Raw genomic sequence first — 14,656 nt, 5'->3', positions numbered from 1 at the left:
AATAATAAAATATATGCCCAGGACGAGGGGGCAGCCATCGGTGTTAGTATCGCTGGTGATGTGTGGCCAACCTTTCATGGTATGGTGGGACAGAAGGCTTAAAGAGCGCCTAACACAGAACTCCATACTCGTAAACATGTACTCTCGCTATGTTGATGATATCAACATAGTGTAAAGGCACCCCACAAGAGAGTAATGTTGATATAGTAATAGAAACTAATTCTAGGGAGCATCCAGCAAATAGCAACTCCATCCACCAGAGTATTAAGGTCACAATAGACTACCCCACTAAACACCCCAACCATAGACTACCAGTATTAGACACTGAACTCTGGCTAGAAATTGTGAATAATAAAACCCAAATCTTCATTCATACTATACCAGAGTGTCAGTTCGTTGACACACCTGGAGGTGAACTGGCGTACCGCTTTAGAAGGACCCTAGACAAACTTAAGCTAAGAATTAAGGTTGTTGAAAAAGCCAGGCAACCCTATCAAATCTATAATGGTAGAACCTATCCTTTAGTAGAACCCCTGTACGGATAAGTACTGTACTGTATGAAGATTTAGCCCACAAACAAACTGTAAAGCCAGAAATGTAATCTATAGTATAAGATGTATAGAGGGACGATGCAGTAACAAGACAACGACATAAGTGGGGAAACGGCAAGAAGCATAGGAGAGCGGGTAAATGAACATTGGAGACAACTAAAGGAAGGTAAAAGCTCATCGATTCTGTGCCAACACGCCGAACAGGAACACGGGGATCAATCAATAACAGAGAAATTAAAATATTGTCCACACATAGAACAGATGCAACAATTAGACAAATTACTGAAGCTACACACATAATAGAAAATGAACCTAGCCTGAATAGAAAACTAGAATGGAGCACTAACATACACCACAACATATGACGATAGAGGATTCGAAACATAATAAATACACAGATAAATAAAACAAAAGAAATAAATAGCTATATATATATATATATATATATATATATATATATATATATATATATATATATATATATATAAGTATTATATATATATATTTTGATTTGATTTATTATTATTATTACTAGTATGGTTGTTATACATACATACATACATACATACATACATACATAATACAAGCATATGTAATGATAATAATAGGTGGATGTAAACACTATGAACAAAATAAGAATAAACGAAAACAACAACAGCAACAACAAAATACAAATTACATGAAAGTATATAAACAGAAGATACAAATATTACAGGCATCCCCCCACATACACACCACTAAATAAACATAGACGCACATAGAGATATAAGCATGCGCAAATGAAAACATACAATACAAATACAAAATGGCTGACGGTTAGTAAAGGAGGGACACAAAAAGAAAGAAGAAGAAAACAAAGGACACTGACTGATGCGGTCAAGAAGTGTGACGAAAGAACTCTGGCCGAAATAAGATTAAGATTAATGTAAAAAAATAATAACACTGAAGCAAAATAACACCAAATATATAGTGCATGTGTTTTTATTGGCTAAACTGGCAATATGACCATTCCGAAATATAACAATATATATATATATTATAGATATATATATATATATATAATATATTATATATATAATAATATATATATATTTATATATAGTGGTAGGCATGAAAAAGCTTCTTAATGTATCGTTCTACAAAGCACATAGAATATATAGGACGATAAAAGAAAAAACTTTAAGGGGTTGTATAAAGTTATAAATGAGGAGAGAAAAGTAAGATAAAATTTATTTGCTATTGAAAAATTCACATATCCTAACAACTGTTTCGTAACTTAAAGTCTGCAAGATAATTTATCGTATATATTAACCATGTGTTTCTATGGTTATTCACTTACATCAGAGTGGAGTGGAGGAATGTGAAATGATGTTTGCACGGTTGTTCTTTTACAACTGAGTGGGGTGGATGAATGTTTGTTTGTTCCTTCTCGCCGGTCCATCGCAGGTGAACTGCAAGATGTAGGAGGAAAGTGTGAGAGAAAGTTGTAGCGAAAGAGTCAACAGAAGTTCGCCATTACCTTCTGCTGGAGCCGCATGGAGCTTAGGTGTTTCGCTTATAAACACATACATCACCCTGTCTGAGATTCGAACCCGCGACCCCTCGACCGCGAGTCCGCTGCTCTAACCACTAGGCCATGTGCCTCCACTGGATGAATGTGGAATGAAGTGTTTTCATGGAGAGGAATGGAACAAAGTAGAATGAAAAATTTTAGTCAAGAAAGTAACAAGTCGCCCAGTCCAAGAATCGAAATCAGAATCTCATGATTGTGAGTGCAATGCCCTAACTCCTAAGCAATGTACCTCCACTATAAATGATAAAGCATGAAGATCGTTCCGGACTCATACAGACTCATGTTTCCGTTTTCCCGGTTCTCGTGATTTATATATTTCCCAATTAGTCGAATTGTCTTTCTGTCGCAGGGTTACTCGTTTTGCCGGCTGGGTGGACTGGAGCAACATGAAATGACGTGTTTTACTCATGAGCACAACATTGAGTGAAATCTACTGGAAGATGGAGAATACAGTAGGGGGAAATAAATATTCGTACATGTCAAAATTCTTCATTTAGGATATACCAAGACTATAATTTCATACACATGCATAAACAAAGAATATGCAAAAGAAACTGATAAATTATAATAACTAAGGAATTTATATACAATCATAAATATTTAGGGGTGAAAAAAGTATTCGCACAGAATAAATTTATGATTTTCTATGCCACAAAATACTGTTAATTTTTTTTTCTAGAACTTTCTCGTTTGTTCCAATAATCTTATCAGCTGTCATTTTTAAGTGCCAAAACATTAGCTTCTTCATTCAGCACTGAGACAACATAAAGCAGTATCGTAATAATGGCGAAAAGTAAAAAAAAACTCACAAATTCTGTGAAAAATTTAATTATTGAACAATGGAAAGCAGGTAAAAGTTACGGGAAAATATCAGAGACCCTTTGTATTCCATTTACTACCATATCTTCATTTATTCAAATATATAAAGAATCGGGAATTGTTGAAAACAGAATAAGATCCGGTCCACCACGCAAGATTTCCCCCTAGATCATTAATAAAAATGAAGCGAAGAATCGGAAAAAACGCAATGATCACCAGAAAGGAGTTGAAAGAAGATTTGTTAGCTTCAGGGACTAGTGTTACACTACGAACAATCAGCAATGAACTTCATAGGAATGAACTGAAGTAATGCACTCTTAGAAAAACTCCGCTGTTGATTAAAAGGCATAGAGATGCCCGTTTAAAATTTGTTTATGAACATAACGATAAATCTGATACATTCTGGGAAAATGTTCTATGGACAGACGAGTCGAAAATTGAATTGTTTGGACGAAATTCGCTTAACCATGTTTGGAGGAAAAACACAATTCCTACAGTAAAGTTTGGAGGTGGAAACATCATGGCGTGGGGGTGTTTCTCTGCAAATGGTACTGGCAATTTACATGTGATAGATGGTAGAATGAATGCAGAGATGTACCAAAATATTTTGAACAATAGTTTATGGGACTCTGTAGAAAAGCACCAGCTTTGTGAAGGGTGGGTTTTACAACAGGGTAACGACCCTAAGCACACGGCGATGTCTACCAAAAAAATGGATTGTTGATCACAATATAAAATTATTAGAATGGCCAAGACAGTCACCTGATTTGAACCCCATTGAAATTTGTGGCGTTATTTGAAAATTAAAATTCATTCAAGAGCCCCAACGTACATTGGAGATTTGAAGAAAATTTGTCAAGAAGAATGGGAAAAAATTCCTAAAGAAATATGGGAGTCATTGATTAAGAACTACAAGAAGAGATTGGTTGAAGTGGAACTGAATAATGGTTATGCTACGAAGTATCATAGAATTATCAGTTACTTATGCTCTGTATGAATACTTTTTTCACCCCTAAATATTTATAATTGAATATAAATTCCTTAGTTACTATAATTTATTAGTTTCTTTTGCAAATTCTTAGTTGATGCATGTGTATGCAAATATAGTATTGGTATATCCCGTTTATGTTCATTAGAAATTAAATAAATAAAGAATTTTGACATGTACGAATATTATTTCCCCCCACTGTATATGGACGATATTCATCGTCTTCAGAACTGAGAACGAAGCGTAAACATCAACCAAATTAGGACGAGACACACCTGCCCATAAATTAGTGTCGTAATATTTGAAAAGGAACACAAGTGTTACCATCAAGGGAATCTGAGATGACTTCGATGTCTGGTTTGTCTTTCATCTTATGTTCAGTGCCATCTTTATCGATGTAACTTTTTGTGACAAACAAGGACAGATAAACGGATTAAATCGATTACATCGACCCCAGTGCGTAACTGGTACTTATTTAATTGACCCAGAAATGATGGAAGGCAAAGTTGACCTCGGCGGAATCTGGGTATTATTGTCGACAGTGATTTGCGTTGGACAAAACACATTGCTAAAATTGTCAAGAAGGCTGAGGGTGTCTTGGCATCACTCACCAAATCCTTTGTGAGCCGCTCTCCGGCTATCTATCTGCGGCTTTATATAGCTATGGTAAGACCTCACCTGGAATTTGCATCACCGGTCTGGAACCCTTATTTTGCTCAGGATATCAATCGTCTGGAAGCTGTTCAGCGACGTGCAACCAAAAGAATACCCTCCATCAGGCATTTGCCATATCCTGAACGCCTTACTTCCCTGGGCATGGACACATTGAAACTCAGACGTCTGGCAGCTGACTTGGCAGACACCCATAAAATTATCAACCATCGTACAAACAATAAATCTGAGCACCTTTTCAAACTCCACCCATCTAACACCCGTGGACATATTTACAAAGTAAGAAAACAACACAGCTCCCATGACTTCAGGAAACATTTTTCTACGCTGAGAGTTGCTAAAGCATGGAACAAACTGCAGCATCAGTTGTTAGTTGTCGGAGCACTGCATCCTTCAAAACTTCCATGCTTCTAAGATTCGCCAACACTAACCTGATTTTCTCCCCTCCATACACACACAAGCATGTATCTGACTCATACATTGTTCGCTTTCCAGACATTTCTACATTACTGCATGTACTTTATATGCACTTTCTGACAAGTTGTGGTGCACCTGAGCACTGTATACAATAATTTCATTATTATTATTATATTATATTGAACTCAGAACGTAACAGCAGACGAAATACCTATTTCCTTACTACCCACAAGGGGCTAAACACAGGGGGGACAAACAAGGACAGACAAACGGATTAAGTCGATTACGGTTGTATGTTTCCAAAATTATAGATAAAACAAGTACCATTACGCACTGGGGTCGGTGTAATCTTTTGCAACATAGAATTCCTCTATTAATGCAGGTAAAGTTTATGTTATCTTCTATATTTTATTTCTTTCGGTCATTAGACAGCGGCCAAGATGGAGCACTGCCTTTAAGGATTTTAGTCGATCTTTTCACCCTCAGTTCATGTTAATATTTTTGTAAAGCGTAGTACTTAATCTACCGGTTTGTTTTTCCGAACCGCTAATGTTACGGGAAAGTAAATACACCAACACCAGTTGTCAAGCGGTTGTGGGGGACAAACACAAAGACACACGTTCACACACACACACACACACACATGATGGGCTTCTTTCAGTTTCTGCCTACCAGATCCACTCACAAGGCTTTGGTCGGCCAAAGGCTATAGTAGAAGACACTTGCCCAAGGTGCCCCGCAGTGGGACTGAAGCCGGAACCATGTGGTTCGTAAGCAAGCTACTTACCACACAGCCACGCCTATACAAATATCTATCTATCTATCTATCTTCTATATCTATCTATCTATCTATCTATCTATCTATCTATCTATAAATATATATATATATATATATATATCCACACACACACACACACACACACACACACAGACACACTCACACACACACACACACACACACTTATATATATTTATATCCAAGACTGTAGTAGAAAGCACTTGCCCAAGGTGGCACGCAGTGGGATTGAACCGGGAACCGGCGGTTGCGGCGGTGGTGGTGGTGGTGGTGCTGGTACAGGTGCTGTTTTCGACCCTGCCCACTCTTTATTTGGTTCTTGTGTACCCCCAATGATTCGATGATCTCTTACCCATGTATAATTTTTTTTTTTTTTTTACATAAAATAATTTCTGTCTACCCACTACGTAGAAATAACAGTTACAAAATTGTGTGGCTACCTTACTGTAGCCTGCTCCATAGGTGGTGCTTATATTGGAATGCTCGGTCCCACTAGCGTAACTAGAGTGTGTGCCGCCGGAGTTGCCCTTCCATTTGCCGCCCCCGGACCCCACAAGAAACATATACCTACTATCTATCTATCCGCTCAGTCGAAGTCGACTCTCGGTTACTCGTTGGATCAGTGTCTTCTAGTCAGTTCTATCCTGGGCTTTCGTTATTTACTACCCCCGGAACATAAAAATAGAGGGAGAACGGAACGCTCAGGAATTGTTTTTTTTAAATTACCAAGACCTCTACGTCTGTTTGATAATGTAGAGATGCACTAAGTCTCAAAAATAGTTGAGATGGTCACAGCCGGAACATCTTTGATCGTAGGTCTGTTTCGATCAGGAATGACCTGGGGTTAAAAAACTACAGCAATTATAGCCACTAATTATAGCCACTAATTATAGCCACTAACTCCTATACTATACATTAGATAATGTAGTCCTAGATACACTATGACTGAATAAAAGATGCGATGACCACAGCTGGAACAGTTTTGATCATAGGTATGAAATAAGCCTGACCTGGGGCTAAACAAGAAGAAGAATAACAACAGTTATAGCCACTAATGCTAACTATTAAACTATACATTAAATAATGTATCCCTAGACACACTATGTCTTGATAATAGATGTGATGGTCGTGGTTGGAGCATCTTTGTTTAACCCAAGGACAGACTTGGGGGTGAACAGCAACCACCACAACAACAACAACTATATCCACTTATACTAACTACTATACTTTACATTAGATGTAGCTATAGATACACTATGACGTGAGGGTCACGGCTGGTAGATCTGAGATGATAATTTTCCTCGATCAGGCTTGACTGATGGGGCTAGAAAGCAATGACGAAGCAGAATACAAGGGATTAATGTAGTCTTAAATACGTTATTCGTTAATATAAGAAGTGGGGGGTCACGGCTGAAACCACGTGGTCGTTAAAAGAGCGGAAAGATAAACGTAAAAAAGCGAAGAATGAAATTTTTTTTCAAAAGTACAATTAATTCAAGGGACACAACTTAAAAGAAGACACCAACGTTAGTGATTGTTATCTCCCTTTAAATAGAATATAACCCGTCTTTCCCGTCAATTTATCTTTGTTATTGTGGTGGTGGTGGTGGTGGCGCTGCTGCTGCTGCTGATGATGATGATTTTGATACTGCTGGTGCTGGTACTTGTGTTGGTGGTGCTGTTTTCGACCCCGTCTCCTCTTTATTTGGTTCTTGTGCACCCCCAATCATTCGATGATCTCTTACCCATGTATAAATTTGTTTTTACTTAAAATAATTTCTGTCTACCCACTACGTAGAAATAACAGTTACAAAATTGTGTGGCTACCTTACTGTAGCCTGCTCCATAGGTGGTGCTTATATTGGAATGCTCGGTCCCACTAGCGTAACTAGAGTGTGTGCCGCCGGAGTTGCCCTTCCATTTGCTGTCCCCGGACCCCACAAGAAACATATACCTACTATCTATCTATCCGCTCAGTCGAAGTCGACTCTCGGTTACTCGTTGGATCAGTGTCCTCTAGTCAGTTCTATCCTGGGCCTTATTTTTAAAAGCGTGGAACCCCTGATAAGTTTCAGGGAACCCTGGAGTTTTGCAAAACACATTTTGGGAATCCCTGCTCCAGATTTACAACCCTACACCACATAGTGGACATTTACTGGTAACTGCAGATGAGAGCTACGTGGTCTTGTTTATGGCTTTTGTTATTTACTACCCCCGGAACATAAAAATAGAGGGAGAACGGAACGCTCAGGAATTGTTTTTTTACTTACCAAGACCTCTACGTCTGTTAGATAATGTAGAAATGCACTAAGTCTCAAAAATAGTTGAGATGGTCACAGCTGGAAAATCTTTGATCGTAGGTCTGTTTCGATCAGGAATGACCTGATGCCCTAGGCACCATACCAAACGGATTCCGTTTCCATGACTAACTCAAGGTCACTCCCCTCCGCCGCTCCATTGATCCAAATACCTGAATGACAATAGCCAAGGACCGCCAAAAATAGTGGCATGCCATAGTCAAGGGAACAGACAAGATGGAAAATAACAGGCGTTAAAAGGCAAGATCGGAGACGTCAAAGACGGAAAGAGCGACTCGCACGTCCTTCACCAACCCTCTTTATTTAATGATATATCTATCCTTCTGGATAGTTATATAAGCAAGCACATCCCAAGCAGAAATCGGTTAGTCACTTCGGTGACAACTCAGTGAGAACGAAGTCTGGCTGACCAGCAAGAACCTTGGTCAGAGGGAGAAATGAAGTTTACTGTCAGCAACTGTGAGACAACGTCCCACAACCCTACGACTCTCACTAGCTCTAATTCTATTCTCTTACGACATCATTCTATCTCTCTCTGTAATTACTACTAAACAATGAAGAGGACACAAGCCCAAACTTTACTTCGCATGCTTTTGGATTTATCATAACCTGCTCGTCCAGGCAAGGTATTGTAACGTAACGGTAAATAAATACTATCAGCGGCGAGCTGGCTGAAACGTTAGCACGCCGGGGGAAATGCGTAGCCGTATTTCGTCTGCCGTTACGTTTTGAGTTCAAATTCCGCCGAGGTCGACTTTGCCTTTCATCCTTTCGGGGTCGATAAAATAAGTACCAGTTACGGACTGGAGTCGATGTAATCGACTTAATCCGTGTGTCTGTCCTTGTTCGTCCCCTCTGTGTTTAGCCCCTTGTGGGTAGTAAAGAAATAGGTAAATAAATACTATCTTAAAACTTCACGAATTGTTCATCTTTCACATCCTACAGTATGCTGTTATAATAATTAATTATTATCGTCACAACTGCTGATTTCAACACCATCATAATAATGTTTACTAATCAATTTCTCCCGCTGCAATTAGTGACTCTCGACTTCAACAATCCTCTACCATTACAATTGCTGACCCTCGAACAAGAGCATTGCAGCCTTCCCAACAAATCCATATCGTTACATATACTCTCTCATTTCTCTGTTACTTGTTTCAGTCATTTGACTGTGGCCATACTGGGGCACCACCTTTTAGTCGAGCAAATCGACCCCAGGACTTATTCTTTGTAAGCCTAGTACTTATTCTATCGGTCTCTTTTGCCGAACCGCTAAGTTACGAGGACGTAAACACACCACCATCGGTTGTCAAGCAATGTTGGGGGGACAAACACAGATATACAAACATATACACATACACATACGTATATATATATAGATACATATATACGACGGGCTTCTTTCAGTTTCCGTCTACCAAATCCACTCACAAGGCTTTGGTCGGCCCGAGGCTATAGTAGAAGACACTTGCCCAAGGTCCACGCAGTGGGACTGAACCCGGAACCATGTTTGTTCGTTACGCAAGCTACTTTATTTCATATAATTTGCCATTTAGGCATTTAAAAGAGGGGACAAACAAACAGACAAATATAAAGGGTGAAGTAGCTTAACACAGTTACAATTTTCGAATGAAATTACGGATAAGATTATAAACAATAAATTTTACGAAGGCAATGTTTAAAAATATTAATGATCATGTCGAAGGACGGACACCCAGCCATCCGGGTGAACCTTTACTTTCTGATCCGGTCACACTTACCTGGTGCCAACATACCCATCTTGTATGCCACAGGCTTCCATCTTTTCACAAACATATCTCGTGACAGACACCTCTTCTCCAGCCTGATTTTGCTAATAGGTGGTAACTAAAAAAGTTAATCAACCCCTGGCCGGAGACAAAGGTGCCTGTCACTATACCTTTCGTACGCTCTTCCATACTGTTTCTTTCAGTATGGCTACTACACAGAAAAAACAAGCCTTTCTTTCCCTGTTAAGGAAGGGGGCGGCACAATCTCGATGATAGACTCAGCTGATAGCTGTACTCTTCCCATCACTGACAAAGTTGTTCAACAAAGCTTTCAGTCCCGATAACTCCGGACACTCCACGAATGCGTGCAAGACGGTCTCCCTATCCTGCTCACATCGCGGGCATGTCGGCGACGGGCACTGCCGTGCCTTGACAGCTTGTCGCGAACAGGTAAAGCCGCACGGAACACTGCCAGGCTAGGGATTTCTGGTAATTATCCAGATACCCCGGCCGAACGTCCTCCGGAACAGGTTGACCAACTGATTTTCATCGTAGCCCAGGGTCTCCCCCAAGGCGTCTTCGGACTTAATCTCCACTAACCCGCTATAGAAATCCGTGGTGGAACTCCTGTTGCCGGCGTTGCCCACCCGAGATAGTAGCTGGAGCGCCTGACGGCACTCCAAATGCCATTCACTCAGTTTAGTTTAGGTCTCCGCTTGATCCATGCACCGATGTCCGTTAGGGATGTTAACTGGGGAAGGTAGAACCGGACGTGCGGCGACCACACCTGCTCTCCATCCAGGTAAAGCCAGAGGTGCCTCAACCTTAACGCGTTTTTTCGCATCCTCAGCCAAGGCATCCCTAGCCCCCCTTTAGCGGTTTCTGGCAGCAGACAGAGCGCTTTACAAGTGGCTTTCCTCCTTTCCACAAAAATCGGAAAAGGATTCTCTCCAACTTGTTCAGCCACAAATCGGGGCAAGGCACCACGGTCAGACGGTAGGTGATTACTGATGCTATAAACATCTGCACCACCTCCGCCTTCCCTAGCAGGGAACGCCCGCCCAGACCAGGTCTGGGTTAGAGCGGTCACCTTGTTGGCCACCTCACTCCAATTTTTCTCAATCTGGAGGTCTGGCCCGAACCAGACTCCGAGCAGCTTAACAGGACCTTCCGTCCAACGCCCTACGACGTTATTGGACGGCATCGGCTTGCCCCTCCAGGTGCCGAGTTGCAAACCGACCGACTTGTCCTTGTTAACCTTTGCTCCTGCCACCGCCTCGTAGCTTTTGATGGCCTCTTCCACCACTGGAAGCTGGCCTTCGTCTGCCACGATGATGGAGGTGTCATCCGCATACGCCGTAGCTCCTCTTCCACACCATAGATCATGCGGCGCGCCCCCTAGTGCCTCCAACTTCCGCAGCAAAGGCTCAAGAGCCAATACGTATAGGAGCGAGGACAGGGGACACCCTTGACGAACTGAACGCTCGATCCTGAACGGCTTCGAAAAGGAACCGTTCACCTTGACTACAGACTCGATGTCGCTATACAAAGCAGCGATCCAACCTCGAAAGGTCGGGCCTAGGCCAGCCTCTCCGAGGACCGCCGCCAGGTACCGATGGTCGACCCTATCAAATGCTTTGGACTGATCTAAATGTACCAGTGCTCCCCCTGCGGCAGAAAGCTTCCCCACCCTCTCTAAGGAGTAGCGTATAAGGTGGAGATTGTCGTGGATCGTTCTGCCGGGGATAGCGCACGTTGCGCTTCTCCGACAAGTTGTCCACGACCCGCGCCAACCTTTTTGCTAGCACCTTGGCCAGAATCTTTAACTCTGTGTTTAACAGAGTTATGGGCCTGAAGTTCCTATCTCGTCCCCCTTGTTCGGGTCCTTCCTGATCAACTCTCACCGCCCCCCGGCTCGCAGACTTGGGAATTCTCCCATTCTGCTGCCAGTTGGCGTAGACGCTAGCCAGCAGGTGCCCGAACAAGTCTGGCATACTTCTATAAATTCATAGGGCAGACCATCGAGACCCGGCGACTTCTCCCCCGGGCACTTGCCCAACACCTCGATTACTTCCTCGGCTGTGATTGGCCTTCACAGCACTCAGCCTCTCATGTCGAGAGGCGCGGGCCACCAGACAGGAAGTCCCTAAGGGCCTCACCATGATCCAGCGTCCCGCACCTCCCGAACAACTCGGCGAAGTGCTTGTGAAGTGCCTCACACACTCTCGTCCCGCTTCTTGATCGTGCATCCGTTTTCATCAACAAGAGACCCAATTGTGGCATCGTTTCCACGCTGTGTTTCTATCGTACGGGCCCATCCGGCAACATTAATTCCCTCACGGCCCAATGCTCGTACTTTAGCCCGGACTCTACATCCCTCATGTTTGGTTTTGAGGTGACGGTCTAATGCCGTTCTCGCCGCTAAAATGTGAGATGCAGAGCCCAACCTCAACGCCTCCTCTAAGTTCTTAACTAGTTGCCCTTCTATTCTAGCCAATCTAGTCTTAGTTGTTTACTAAATCTAATGGACTCGAATCGAATGGCTCTTTTGAGGGTGAACCACCACCGGTTATCACCACGGCTCCGGTTAACGCCCTCTGCACTAACACCTTAATCCGGCTACGGTATGCCTCGCGTGTCAAAATAGACTTGTTCAGCTTCCAGTAGCCGGTCCTATCTTAAGTGTGCTATCTATGTCCAGTCTACACGTGACCATTCTATGGTCAGTATAGGGCACCTGGACGAGCTGTGGGCAACTAAAACTAGACTTATCTCTAGTTCTTATCACTATCCTGTCTAGATAAGACTTGAACCTTCCGTCGCCACTCATCCAGGTCCACTCTGGACGTTCGGATGGTCAAGTCTGTAACGATCTGCTAGCTGAAACCGCTTAAGCAGATCCACGAGACGTGAGTTCACTTTCCTATAGATCGAGCCAACGCTATCGATGTGTACGTCAACGATAGCATTAAAGTCCCCTAATATCACTAAAGTCTGCGACGTCACGAGAAAACCCTCTAGGCGCCGACAAAAATCAGTTTGGAAACCTCTAGCACAATTTTATTTATTCAGCTGTAATGTTCTTTGTTTATACTTTAATGTGCTGTTATGAGATATATTTTCAACCACCCCTAGATATCTGTAACATTCCTCTTCAGATATAGGGGAAACTGTCAGGTCATTGATGGCGATGTTGCTAGTCTGGCTTACATTTTTCGCCCTTTTCACAACCATATAACATTTATCCTGAACAAACGCCAACCCCACATTTTTTAAGAATGTTGTAACTTAATCCCTTTATTTGACTTGTTCAACGATTTTTACGTGTTTGTTACATCAGAATACTAAAAGGACAACAAGTGGCTTTCATGCTTCTCTCAGTTGAATTTGTGACATTATTGAAACGTTTCCAAATGAACATGAAAATAGGTTTATAGTCTTTGTTAATAATTTGATTTATATGTCTAACATGTATTGATTTCAATACTAACACGCATACATTTGTTTTTACATCTGAAAGAAAATATTTCTTGTTATTGCTATGCATTGCATTATTTGGTTCATAAATACAGATATTTACTTGTATTCTGTAGATTACTCGTTATTTCAACGGAATTTACAGTGTCAAACATGTTCAGGAATGATGTGCAATGAAGTGACAAGCTGTCCAGAAGCAGAGGTAAGCTGGAATATTACTTTCTTCCTTTTCGTTAAAATATATCCACAGCCGTCACTAAAAAGCCATAAAGTCCACATAGATTGTAATATGCTTTCGCCAGGTTTTTTTATGTGCCTGCGTAGACATACACACACCCTGTCGATCTTCTTATTCATGACTCAATGGGAAAACAAGGATGTGACGATAGAAGGGAGAAATAGCTGAACATCACTAGGTTGGGACACATTTCACTTGATTAGACTGGGACAAAGTGAAATGAAGTGCCTTGTTCAAGGACGCAACGTTCTACCCTGTCCAGGAATCCCTATTCAAGAAACGAACACACGAACTTAAAGTGAGCTTTCTCCGACAAAACATGGCTGTCCTTAGAGTAGGATGTATGAATGTATGTGGCCAGAAGTCAACTTGGGATCAAGATTCCTTGTCGAATGACCTCGGGCCACTAACCTTAGAGGGGATAACTGCATGTTGGATGTGGCCCTACCATCTTGCAGAGATTACAGGGAGCGGATTAAGGAAAAGTTAAGAAGTAAATGACCGTCTCCTTCGTCTGTTGGCCATAGCAAAAGTGGTTGTTTGATAGACAAGATTATGAAATGTTCGAAACAGATTAAATCTGCCCCCACATCAAGAAGTACAATAAGCTTCACAGAACATAACTGATGGGGGTCATATTATTTCAACAGGAATAGATGAAAGCTATACGATTAAACGCAGCTAAAACACAAATTAAAATTGCCAGGCATATCTCTGAATACACAGTTGTACATTGGTGAAAGAAACACAAGAGAAACAATAAAAGACACGGGTAATGAAACAGATCAATGCTTCACATTAACTGATCTACGAGAATATAGGAGAATAGAGCGTGACATAAGAGCATGGCTGAATTCTGTTGCCTGTTTCATTGTCCGTTTTGATCTCAGACCTGTGTTAGCTTATTTAACGATTCATTCATTTGCAATCACAGACTCCAATGGCTCTTTTGAAGACGCCAGCCTTCGGACACTATCATTGGTTATTTTTTCATGACATCCTCACTCAGTTTGGGATCCAATTTTCTTTCTAAAACTTTTCCAACATTGGAAGAAA

The 14,656-nt window shown here is 41.5% G+C and overlaps 1 protein-coding gene and 1 long non-coding RNA gene across 2 annotated transcripts in view; one reads left to right on the top strand and one right to left on the bottom strand.

The window, feature by feature from the left end:
- The window catches only part of LOC118763426, a 24,511-nt gene that overhangs the window by 8,579 nt on the left and 1,276 nt on the right, over positions 1 to 14,656 (bottom strand). Inside the window, exons 2-3 of the long non-coding RNA XR_004999184.1 lie at positions 6,757 to 6,761; positions 6,418 to 6,426 (exon numbers count right to left, since the gene is read on the bottom strand). This is a non-coding gene — a long non-coding RNA (uncharacterized LOC118763426). The remainder of the gene's footprint in view (positions 1 to 6,417; positions 6,427 to 6,756; positions 6,762 to 14,656) is intronic.
- Positions 13,469 to 14,656, top strand: part of LOC115212069 — a 20,800-nt gene continuing 19,612 nt past the window's right edge. The window contains exon 1 of the mRNA XM_036503038.1: positions 13,469 to 13,564. The gene's annotated coding sequence lies outside the window, so the exon portion shown is untranslated. The remainder of the gene's footprint in view (positions 13,565 to 14,656) is intronic.

Source organism: Octopus sinensis, linkage group LG5 (genome assembly GCF_006345805.1).
Source record: "Octopus sinensis linkage group LG5, ASM634580v1, whole genome shotgun sequence".
In the NCBI taxonomy this organism is placed as follows: Eukaryota; Metazoa; Mollusca; class Cephalopoda; order Octopoda; family Octopodidae; genus Octopus; species Octopus sinensis.
Note: the sequence above shows the minus strand (reverse complement) of the source record. Positions and strands in the feature narration are given on the sequence as shown.